Here is a 12,124-nt window from a genome sequence, read left to right as displayed (position 1 = left end):
CGAGTGAAAAATAGATGTTGCGAATAAATGACAGAAGACAGTCAAACCCATGTCTGTAAAGGTATTTTTTTCCCTAGACAAAACTAAATATATTTCCCAGCCATTTATGGTACTTTATTGCCCTGCTAGGGAGTTTCTATCCAGTCTGCAATGCTGAGTCACCAGCCAGATCTTATTGCTTACAACAAGAACATCCAGATTTAGATTTATGTTATACCCGGAAACATTGAGAATTAGTGCAGACGTTCCAAGGAGTGCACCGCCCTGCAGAGAAGTACTGCACACATATATATATATATATATATTTTTATTTATTAAGTCTCCCTCTGCTGGGAAAATATAATATAACTCTACTAGCATTTCAATCTAATGTACAGTCTCAAGCTATTCAGAACAAAAATATAAACGCAAAATGCAACAATTTCAAAGACTTTACTGAGCTACAGTTCATATAAGGAAATCAGTCAATTGAAATAAATTCATAAAAGCCCTAATCTATGGATTTCAAATGACTGGGAATACAGATATGCATCTATTGGTCACAGACACCTTAAATAAAAGGTAGGGGCCTGGATCAGAAAACCAGTCAGTATCTGGTGTGACTGCCATTTGCCTCATCAAATCAAATTTGATTTGCCACATGCGCCGAATACAACAGGTGTAGACATTACAGTGAAATGCTTACTTACAAGCCCTTAACCAACAATGCAGTTAAGAAAATAAAAAAAAGTGAAGTAGAAAATAGATCAGTAAAAAATAGATCAATAATACAAATTTTAAAAAGCAAATAATTAATGAACAGAAGTAAAATAAGATAATAGTAGGGAGGCTATATACAGGGGGTACCGGTACAGAGTCAATGTGCGGGGGCACTGGTTAGTCAAGGCAATTTGCAGCGCGACATCTCCTTCGTATAGAGTTGATCAGGCTGTTGATTGTGGCCTGTGGAATGTTGTCCCACTCCTCTTCAATGGCTGTGTGAAGTTGCGGGAACTGGAACGTGCTGTCGTACACGTTGATCCAGAGCATCCCAAACATGCTCAATGGGTGACATGTCTAGTAAGTATGCAGGCCATGTAAGAACTGGGCCATTTTCAGCTTCCAGGAATTGTGTACAGATCCTTGCGACATGGGGCTGTGCATTATCATGCTGAAACATGAGGTGATGGCGGTGGATGAATGGCAAGACAATGGGCCTCAAGATCTCGTCACGGTATCTTTGTGCATTCAAATTGTCATCGATAAAATGCAATTGTGTTAGTTGTCCGTAGCTTATGCCTGCCCATACCATAAACCCACTGCCACCATGGAGCACTCTGTTCACAACGTTGATATCAGCAAACCACTCGCCCACACGATGCCATACACGGTCTGTGGTTGTGAGGCCGGTTGGACATAGTGCCAAATTCTCTAAAATTACGTTGAGGCGGCTAAAGGTAGAGAAATTAACATTCAGTTCTCTGGCTACAGCTCTGGTGGACATTTCTGCAGTCAGCATGCCAATTGCACACTCCCTCAAAACATCTGTGGCATTGTGTTATGACAAAACTGCACATTTTAGAGTGGCCTTTTATTGTCCCCAGCACAAGGTGCCTGTATAATGTACTCCCGAGTGGCGCAGTGGTCTAAGGCACTGCATCGCAGTGCTAAACTGTGCCACTAGAGATCCTGGTTCGAATCCAGGCTCTGTCGTAGCCGGCCGCGACCGGGAGACCCATGGGGCGGCGCGCACAATTGGCCCAGCGTCGTCCAGGGTAGGGGAGGGATTTGGCCGGCAGGGGATGTAGCTCAGTTGGTAGAGCATGGTGTTTGCAACGCCAGGGTTGTGGGTTCGATAAAATAATGTATGCACTAACTGTAAGTCGCTCTGGATAAGAGCGTCTGCTAAATGACTAAAATGTAAATGTAAATGTATAATGACCATGCTGTTTAACCAGCTTTTTGATATGCCACACCTGTCAGGTGGATGGATTATCTTGGCAAAGTTGAAATGCTCACCAACAGGGATGTAAACAAATATGTGGCCAAAATGAGAGAAATAAGCTTTTTGTGTGTCTGGAAAATTTCTGGGATCTTATTTCAGCTCATTAAACATGGGACCAACACTTTACATGTTGCATTTATATTTTTCTTCAGTGTAGTATTAGTTTATAATATCATCTGAGGAACCTGTGTAGATAAACGTTTTTATTAAAAATTAAAGTTCTCTAAACCTATTGATTTAAAAAGTGTTAGTTATAGTATATTCCCAGTACAATGTATTTTTTAAATGCAAAAATCTACACATACTGTAAGCAGACACACAGCACTTTGTTTAACTAAAGCATCTCTATCTGTCATATATTTTCCTCTAAGAACTGTGATAGACGTATAAGAAAGACTCACCATACTCTCCAACATGCCACTCAAAGCTGATTTCACTTGACTTCATTTAAATCCCAAGTACAAAATCCCAAGTACAAGACCAATGGAATAATTTATCCCACCACCACAACAGACTAAAATACAACAGACAACTGTAAACAGACAGAAGTACTTGGGGAAACCTGAACAAGAAATGGTAACATACTACAAAATCTACAACAAAACATTGTATACTATACAACTATACATATATATATATAAAAAATAAGAAAACAGATACACACTTGATGAAATGTACAATAAAAAAAAAAGCATTCCTTACAATTGATGTGATGGTGCTATATGTTTTACATTGTCTTATAGGTAAATTATGTGGCCAAAAAAAAGTATTCTAAAATTGAAGAATTCACATGGATTTCAACAGGTAAAATATGTGCCTTAAGATTCCGGTATTCTAACCCACCCTCCCTCCCTCCCTCCCTGCATATACACCTTGCCCTTCAATCCCATTCTATATAAAGTACAGCACAGTATTACATAAGTACTGTTTAAGCTTCAAATCTGTACATGTATAAAGGCAGCTGAGTCACCTTATTACAATACATCCTGAAGCGAGTCCAAAAACATGTTTGCGTATGCACAGCAGTGTTCTAGAATATTGGACCGTTAGCTTTCATCCTTTTCGAATTCTCAGCGTGGCTCAAGCAATTTCTCGAATTGTCAACACATTCCAATTAATAGAGGACGTGTACGCGGAGCCGTGTTGGTTGGGAATTTTGGGCAGTGGTCTCAGAGACCCGTAGCTATGTCACAATGGGATGCTGGACTATCGCGTCTCTGGACTCTGAATTACGCTTAATCATCATTTTGGTTTAGAACCAATTATCTTCCAAAGGCAGACAGACAGAGACTGTTTGTGGAGACAGACAGACAGTTAGTTTGTGGAGACAGACAGACAGTTAGTTAGTTTGTGGAGACAGACAGACAGTGGAGACAGACAGACAGTGGAGACAGGCAGACAGTGGAGACAGGCAGACAGTTTGTGGAGACAAACCATCAGTTTACACCATTGGTGCCCAGGAAGTCAAACTTCTTTCTAGTAGACCACATAAAAGTTTTCAAAATGTACGCACTAAAAATAGATTTAGGCAATTCACAGCGTTACCATCGAGTCTGCTTAAAAATAATGAGGTCCACAGTTCTGAAGCACTGTATGCTTTGCTTACAGGTTAGCTCCTTTGTCGAATATTACTGCACAGCCAAAATATTAAAGAAACTGACTGACATAAAATTGGACCAACCCGCGGCACTATAGCTGCTACATTTGTTTTCCAAACTGTCGCTACCATAGCAACCGTCTGCAGTTAATATGTTTACATTTCCACACTTGCCAGACCTGTAACAGACCTGTAACAGAATATTCTTTGTTATTCCAGTGGTAGCTGTTTTTTTACTATGTTTTGTTCTATGAAGTTGTGGTTATGTTTTTAATATGAGTGCTGGACCAAGCAGCAAGAAACCGAAAATCGACCACTTTCACAGTGAGTGGGAGGAAGATAATTTTTTCCCCACAACAAATTCTAAAGGTGTGTGTCTGATCTGACGTTCAAACGTAGCTCTTGCTAAGAAAGGAAATGTCGAGATGCATTTCAAAACTGTGAAATATGAGCTAAAAGTGAACTATGTGAGAGAAAAGTGAAAGAGTTGAAGTCTCAACTAGCTGCCCAACTATCAATCTTTACAAGGCCCAGCTCAAAATTAAAGGCAGCCACGATTGCATCATTCCGGGTGAGTCACAAGAAACCATTCCAGGATGGAGAAATGGTAAAAGAGGCCTTTTTAGAGGTGATCACCTGGACACCTGCGTGAGGCTAGCATCAGTAGCTACAACCCAGACTATGCAAAGCTTGCTGACAGCATGCAGTGCAAATCATCCAATCAATAAGGTGAAATGTTATTGGCGGGGGGAGGAGGGGGGGTAGACGGTGTTAGGAAGAGGTGGAAAAGTAGATCCTATGTAACTAAAGTCTGGGCATCCCTGGTTTACACTGAGGAAAAGGCAGACAGACAGGCATGTTTCAGACAGACAGACAGACAGGCAGGTTTCAGACAGGCAGGTTTCAGACAGACAGACAGGTTTCAGACAGACAGACAGGTTTCAGACAGAGAGACAGGCAGGTTTCAGATCACCACACTGGTACCACTACGAGAGCTCTTTTCTGGAAGAGAAAGAAGAAGAGGGGGAGAGGGGGGGAGAGAGGGGGAGAGAGAGGGGGGGGAGAGGGGGGGGGGAGAGAGAGGGGGAGAGAGAGAGAGAGGGGAGGGGGAGAGAGAGAGGGAATGGGGGGGAGAGAGAGAGGGATGGATGGGGAGAGCGAGAGAGGTATGGATGATGGGGGAGAGAGAGAGGGAGGGATGGATGGGAGAGAGAGAGGGATAGATGGGGAGAGAGAGGGAGGGATGGATGGGGAGAGAGGAGAGAGCGGGATGGATGGGGAGAGAGAGAGAGCGGGATGGGGAGAGAGAGAGAGGGATGGGAGAGAGATAGGGATGGGGAGAGAGAGAGAGGGAGAGAGAGAGAGAGAGAGGGATGGGGAGAGAGAGAGAGGGATGGGGAGAGAGAGAGAGGGATGGGGAGAGAGAGAGAGGGATGGGGAGAGAGAGAGGGATGGGGAGGGAGAGAGAGAGGGATGGGGAGGGAGAGAGAGGGAGAGAGAGAGAGAGAGAGGGATGGGGAGAGAGAGAGAGGGATGGGGGAGAGAGAGAGAGGGATGGGGAGAGAGAGAGAGGGATGGGGAGAGAGAGAGGGATGGGGAGGGAGAGAGAGAGGGATGGGGAGGAGAGAGAGAGGGATGGGGAGGGAGAGAGAGGGGTGGGGAGGGAGAGAGAGGGGTGGGGAGGGGGAGAGAGAGGGGTGGGGAGGGGGAGAGAGAGGGGTGGGGAGGGGGGAGAGAGAGGGGTGGGGAGGGAGAGAGAGGGATGGGAGGGAGAGAGAGGGAATGGGGAGGGAGAGAGAGGGATGGGGAGGGAGAGAGAGGGATGGGGAGGGAGAGAGAGGGATGGGGAGGGAGAGAGAGGGATGGGGAGAGAGAGGGATGGGGAGGGAGAGAGAGAGAGGGATGGGGAGGGAGAGAGAGAGAGGGATGTGGAGAGAGAGAGAGGGATGGGGAGGGAGAGAGAGGGATGTGGAGAGAGAGAGAGGGATGGGGAGGGAGAGAGAGAGAGGGGGAGGGAGAGAGAGAGAGAGATGGGAGAGAGAGAGAGGGATGGGAGAGAGAGAGAGGGATGGGGGAGAGAGAGAGAGGGGATGGGGAGAGAGAGAGAGGGACGGGGAGGGAGAGAGAGGGACGGGGAGGGAGAGAGAGGGATGGGGAGGGAGAGAGAGGGATGGGGAGGGAGAGAGAGGGATGGGGAGGAGAGAGAGGGATGGGGAGGGAGAGAGAGGGATGGGGAGGGAGAGAGAGGGATGGGGAGGGAGAGAGAGAGAGAGAGAGAGGGATAGGGAGGGAGAGAGAAGGATAGGAGAGAGAGAGAGAGAGGGATGGGGGAGAGAGAGAGAGGAGAGGGTGAAGAAATCAGTTCAATAGTGTTTACATTTGTGTGGTCAAATGAGTGCATGTGAATGTCTGTGGATTTGTGTGTGTACTATCCTGTTTCTGCAGTATGTCTGTTACAGGGACAGTACGATCCTGATCTGTATGTGTGAGTATACAATGTTATATGGGTGTGAGTCGTACATCAGCACTCGTGTTTGTTTCTTACTGAGTAGCGGTCGTAGTTCCTCCTGTTGCTGTTTTGGATCTCGATGGAGGAGTAGCTGGGGGGTTTCTCTGGCCACAGCTTCCCCTTGCCCCCCCTTCCTCCCCCCCCTCCTGCTGTCTTCCTCATCCGAGCTCCAGGACCCTTGACGACGGGAAGGAGGTGAGTGGCTCCTGTCTCGCCTGGCGGGGGCTGACCGACGCAGTTCCTCCATCATGTCGTCACGACTACGGGACCGTGGCGCTGACCCAGACCCCCCGGTCCTCCTCCCGGCTGAGCCTTGCCCCTCCCTCCTCGGCCCTCCCCTTCGGTCGCCCCAGTCTGACTCATCACTGTAGCTACGCAGGATGCCCTGCCCGCGGAGGGGAGGGGTCGTGTTTGTCACGCCGGTTGTCACTGTAACGCCCACCGCCGCCACCCCCAGTGTGGTTGGAGCTGCCGCTGGATTGGGCTGGATATTCTGGGTGCACCACTGGTCCCTCCTCCTCCCCCTCCATTCCCCTGCGAGAGGAGAAACTGGGGACCCGCTGGACAATGGGGGGCAAGGTTGATCACCCTCCTCTCCACCCCCCTCACCCCCATCTCATCCAGGGCAGACAGCATGCTGGGGGGGCCGGCCGTGAAGGGGACTCCCTGGGAGACTCCCTGGGGCTGGTACTGGTGGGGCAGGTGCTGATGATGAGGGGGAGGGGGCATCTGGCTGTGCACCCCCCTCACCTGGCTCTCCAGGAAGTCCAGCATCCTGGTTGGTGCCGTGCACGCTCCCGCCGTGCACGCTGCCGTTACCGTGGTGGATACCGTATTGGTGTTGGGGCATGTGGTGTTGGGGGATAGGGGGAGGCTGCTGCTGGAGGGGCAGGGGCGAGGGGCCCATCGGGGCCATGGCAAAGTTGGGCTTGGTAGGGTACCCGTCGGAGAACGAGCCTGGAGACATAGCGAATCACACAGCATTAGCACTGTTATAAGACTGACCTGAGACCAGTAGATCATTTCACAGCATGCATGGTCAAGGTTCTCCCCAGGATTCTTTAACAAGTGGTGCTTCTGAGTACGGCCGGGGGGAGGCCTGGAGGGGGGGGGTGCCCAGAGATTTTTGTGTTTCTATATTTACATAGTGGCGCAGCCAGTCCACAAGGTGGCGCAGCGCCTCTCTTACATTCTTTGGGGAGAACCTTGAGGGTAAAACATTATAACATTGACCGGAGTTCAGGAGATAGTTTCACAGCATGCAGGGTACAAAACTAACAACATTATAAGACTGACCTGAGTACATCACTGGGTTGCCCTGGGAGGTGTGGTTGCTGATGGGGGCGTAGATGGGCTGGCCGTGCATCCAGGGGGCCATTGACTTCTGGGCCTCTCGCATCATCCTGTGCTGCATCACCGCTGGGGAGAGAGGAGAGGTGTGAATAAGTGTGTGTATCACTGTGTGGGTGTGCGCTCACTCGTGTGAGTGTGGTACCTTTCTCAGGGCAGCAGCAGGTCTGTGGGCAGCAGGGACAGCGGACGTAGCAGCAGCACTTCTGGGGGCAGCACTGACAACAGCAGATACAGAACAGCATCATGAGCAGCAGAGCCCCGATGATGATGAACAGCACCGTCAGCCAATCTGGAACAGAGGTCAAGAGGTCATGTAGGACACATACAGTGCCTTCAGAAAGTATTCATACCCATTGACGTATTTCACATTTTGTTGTGTTACAGCCTGAATTCAAAATGGATTAAAAAAATAAAACAAAATTTCTCACCCATCTACACACAATACCCCATAATAACAAAGTGAAAACATGTTTTTAGAAATGTTAGCAAATTTATTGAAAATGAAATACAGAAATGTCATTTACATAAGTATTCACACCCGTGTGAATACATGTTAGAATCACCTTTGGCAGCGATTACAGCTGTGAGTCTTTCTGGGTAAATCTCTAAGAGCTTTGCACACCTGGATTGTACAATATTTGCAGATTATTATTTTTTAAATTCTTCAAGCTCTGTCAAGTTGGTTGTTGATCATTTGCCTGTGCTTAGCTCTATTCCGTTTTGTTTTACTCTAAAAAAAACTCCCTAGTCCGATGACAAGCATACTCATAACATGATGCAGCCGCCACCATGCTTGAAAATATGAAGAGTGGTACTCAGTAATGTGCTGTTTGCCCCAAACATAAGGCTTTGTATTCAGGATATAAAGTTAATTTCATTGCCAAATTCTTAGCAGTTTTCCTTTATTGCCTTATTGCAAACAGGATGCAAGTTTTGGAATATTTGTATTCTGTACAGGCTTCCTTCTTTTCACTCTGTCATTTAGGTTGTTGATCAATCATCAGTTCTCTCCTATCACAGCCATTAAACTCTATAACTATTTTAAAGTCACCATTGGCCTCATGGTGAAATCCCTGAGCGGTTTCCTTCCTCTCCGGCAACTGAGTTAGGAAGGTCACCTGTATCTTTGTATTGACTGGGTATATTGATACACCATCAAAAATGTAATTAATAACTTCACCATGCTCAACGGGATATTCAATGTCTGTTTGTTTTATTTTTACCCATCTACCAATAGGTGCCCTTCTTTGCGAGCCATTGGAAAACCTCCCTGGTCTTTGAGGTCGAATCGGTGTTGGAAATTCACTGCTCGACTGAGGGACCTTACAGATAATTGTATGTGTGGGGTACAGAGATGAGGTAGTCATTCAAAAATCATGTTAAACACTATTATTGCACAGAGTGAGTCCATGCAACTTATGTGACTTGTTAAGCAAATCTTTACTCCTGAACTTATTTAGGCTTGCCATAACAAAGGGGTTGAATACTTATTGACTTTCAGCTTTTCATTTTTTATTACAATTAACAAAAATATAAAGGTGCTGCTGAGGAGTATTTCTGTCTGTAATAAATCCCTTTTGTGGGGAAAAGCTCATTCTGATTGGCTGGGCCTGGCTCCCCAATGGGTGGGCCTATGCCCTCCCAGGCCCACCCATGGCTGCACCACTGCCCAGTCATATGAAATCCATAGATTAGGGCCTAATTAATTTATTTCAATTGACTGATTTCCTTATATGAACTCTAACTCCGTAAAATCTTTGAAATTGTTGCGTTTATATTTTTGTTCAGTATAATTTGTAAAAATGTCTAAAAACATAATTCCACTTTGGCCTACACATAATACCCCATAATGTCAATGACACAAAAATCTCAATTTAATCCATTTTAAATTCAGGCTGTAACAACAAAATGTGGAAAAAGTCAACGGGTGTGAATACTTTCTGAAGGCACTGTACTTAGCAACAGAGGAGAGAGCAGTGGGCTGAATCCCAAACCGACCCCTTCCCCTCGCCACTCTCACTTCGATTTGTGTGTCGACGCGTGCCTCCGCTGCATGTCGTGCTGGAGATACTATCATTTTGTTTATACTGTACCTATGCCATCCTTTCAGATCTACAGAAGTGCATAGTGGGTAGTGGAGTTTTTCTACTGTGTTACTCACATTGTTTTTAAAGATCCACACACAGCGCCACGTTTCTACACTAATATATGGTCACTCATATTCTTATGGAGACAAAATAGGCCATTACATGGTGTACTGTTTGTTGAATGCATGTTTTGCATAGAGAACCCCTGGAACATAGTTATGGAAGAATGAAACATGACCCACTATTGTGTAACACATTAGCTGCACAGTTGTTCCTCAAGCCTAAGGGCACTTTTTAATGATGCGCCACAGGCAGCCCACGGTTTTCCCAGGAAAGCAATGCTTTGGTGGAACATGCAAGTACATACATTTGGTTGCCCTACATGTACTATGTATGCCCTATGTATAAGTGAACATTTTGAGAGTTTTAACACATCCTGAAAAAGCAAAAAACATTTGCAGTCACTTACGGTAAACGATGAGTTTGACCTCGCGGTCTGAGTCTCCTGTAGTGTCTCCCTGTGCGTCGATGGAGCAGAAGTACACACCGTTATCCCACCACATCACCTCATTCATAACCAGGTCGGCCTCTGTGGAGGGCAGGTGCGCGCGCACACACACACACACACACACACACACACACAAGCACTTACTGTACATGTGCATGATAACATTTAATGCAACATTTACAAATCTGAGAATTGGGGTCTCTCTCACTATGTTGGGGTAACACTCACTGTTTTGGATGGATATCTTGCGCTCCCGATACTCAGAGCCCAGGGTGGCCTCATTGGTGCCCTTCTTCTGGATGACGGTGCGAACGGTGCGCTGGCGGTCTGGACAGTCATTGGCTGGGTCCTGGCCCAGCTGCAGAGCCGCCTGATAGGCTACAGCAGGAGGAGAATGGAAGCATTATGATGACATCACTATACACCAACAGCTCCATTATCATATTGGTGTCCCAATCTCAACAGCACCACTATGACATCATACAATCTTCAAAGCCTCATTATGGCATCACTATACAATTCTGACATCACAATCTCTGCTGCTCCATTATTACATCCCAATCGTCATATTCCCATTATGACAGCACAATCTCCAAAGCATGACATCACAATCGCCACAGCACCTTATGACATCACAAACTACACAGTTCCATTATTACATTACAATTTTCACTGCTCTATTACAATATGACATCACAATCTCCACAGCCCTGTTGCTACCTCACAAGCTCTGCAGTTCGATTTATGACATCACAATCGCCACAGCCCCACTATAAGAAGACTATGATAACGTATAGACAGAGGGAGGGCAACACTAGTGTCCATGCAGCCCTCACTCGTTTACCTTTCCTTTAACATCTCACCTGTGGAGTAGAATTCCAGCACGGGGTCCTTGCAGAAGGACTTGTAGCGCCAGGTGACCAGGACGTCCTGTGCGTTGGCGGAGGTGGAGTAGTCACAGCGTATGATGACCGAGGCAAAGAGAGCCGTACTCCTCTCTGTCTGAGGAACAATCACCTGGATGGAAAACACCTCTGAAAGACAGAGAGTGGTGAGATAGAATGAGAGGATAGTAAAAAAATAAAAAGGATGTGTGAGCATTCAAATGTTTAATAAAAACTGTTTTTCAAACTTCTTAATTTGTATACATAAGTGCAAATTAGTACTCTGATACAATAATTTATAGCAAGGTTTAATGTAAGAAGCTAGAAAGTAAATTAATTGTCCAGAACACCCATCTGCTTGTAAACACCTTACGATCACGTGACCATGACTTGTTGGCCTTGTCATGTTTACACCTGTCGATTATTAACTTATTCTAACATGCTTATTTTGGAAAGAATCAAGACAACGAACAATTCAGTTGTGTTTTGTAAGTAATAAAGCTCAATACATGTTAGAGGCGTATCTAAAAGCGCTTTTAGATTAAAAACCTTACCTGTTGGCAGGAAACCAAGCAGAAGCGCAAGCAAGATAAAATGTCCCATTTTGTTCTTCACCATTCCAACGCGGAAGCTTCTAAAAGACGACCAACCTTTAGTCAATCGATACAGAAATAAACAATTAATTTGATAAAACTATGCGACATTTGTCGAAGCAACCCTTCATCAGTGCACTTTCTTGATTTTATGTAAATAGGAGTCTTAAATTTCCTCGTTTTTGTGGTGAAACTACTCCCCTACAAGTGTCGAGGCTACTTTCCCAGGCAGAGTCCCTCCGCGCGTTTCCAATCCCATCCCCCAGCTTCAGGTGACATCACTGACCCCACATCGAGCCGTAACAGGTGCAATTCAAACAAAAATATATTTATATGGAAGGTTCGTGCACGTGGAAACGAGTTTTTAATACATATAGGCCTAAATGTATCAAATAGTTCGGGGAAATAGAATTAGGACTTTGAAATTGATTATATTAACAAGATAAACCCTCTGGAAATGCCTTCATACATAGAGTACCTTGAGAAAATCAGATATCTTTAGCTATTGGCCTATCATAGTACAAGTAGTGATCTTTCTAATATCAACTCAAGATCAACACCAGACTGTTCCATATCACTTTTTTTTCTTTATACACACATCATTTACAT

The 12,124-nt window shown here is 45.7% G+C and overlaps 1 pseudogene across 1 annotated transcript; it reads right to left on the bottom strand.

Annotated features, from left to right (window-relative positions):
- Positions 1-5,981: 5,981 nt before the first annotated feature.
- On the bottom strand, positions 5,982-11,753 carry LOC311144029 (immunoglobulin-like domain-containing receptor 1; annotated as a pseudogene). The gene is made up of 7 exons (XR_014615562.1): positions 11,477-11,753; positions 10,902-11,072; positions 10,267-10,416; positions 10,000-10,119; positions 7,586-7,732; positions 7,387-7,509; positions 5,982-7,047 (listed from the first exon to the last, which is right to left on the bottom strand). The product of XR_014615562.1 is annotated as an immunoglobulin-like domain-containing receptor 1 (transcript).
- Between the last annotated feature and the right edge of the window lie 371 nt (positions 11,754-12,124).

This window comes from Coregonus lavaretus, assembly GCF_964263955.1.
Source record: "Coregonus lavaretus genome assembly, chromosome: 16".
NCBI classification, from domain to species: Eukaryota; Metazoa; Chordata; class Actinopteri; order Salmoniformes; family Salmonidae; genus Coregonus; species Coregonus lavaretus.
Note: the sequence above shows the minus strand (reverse complement) of the source record. Positions and strands in the feature narration are given on the sequence as shown.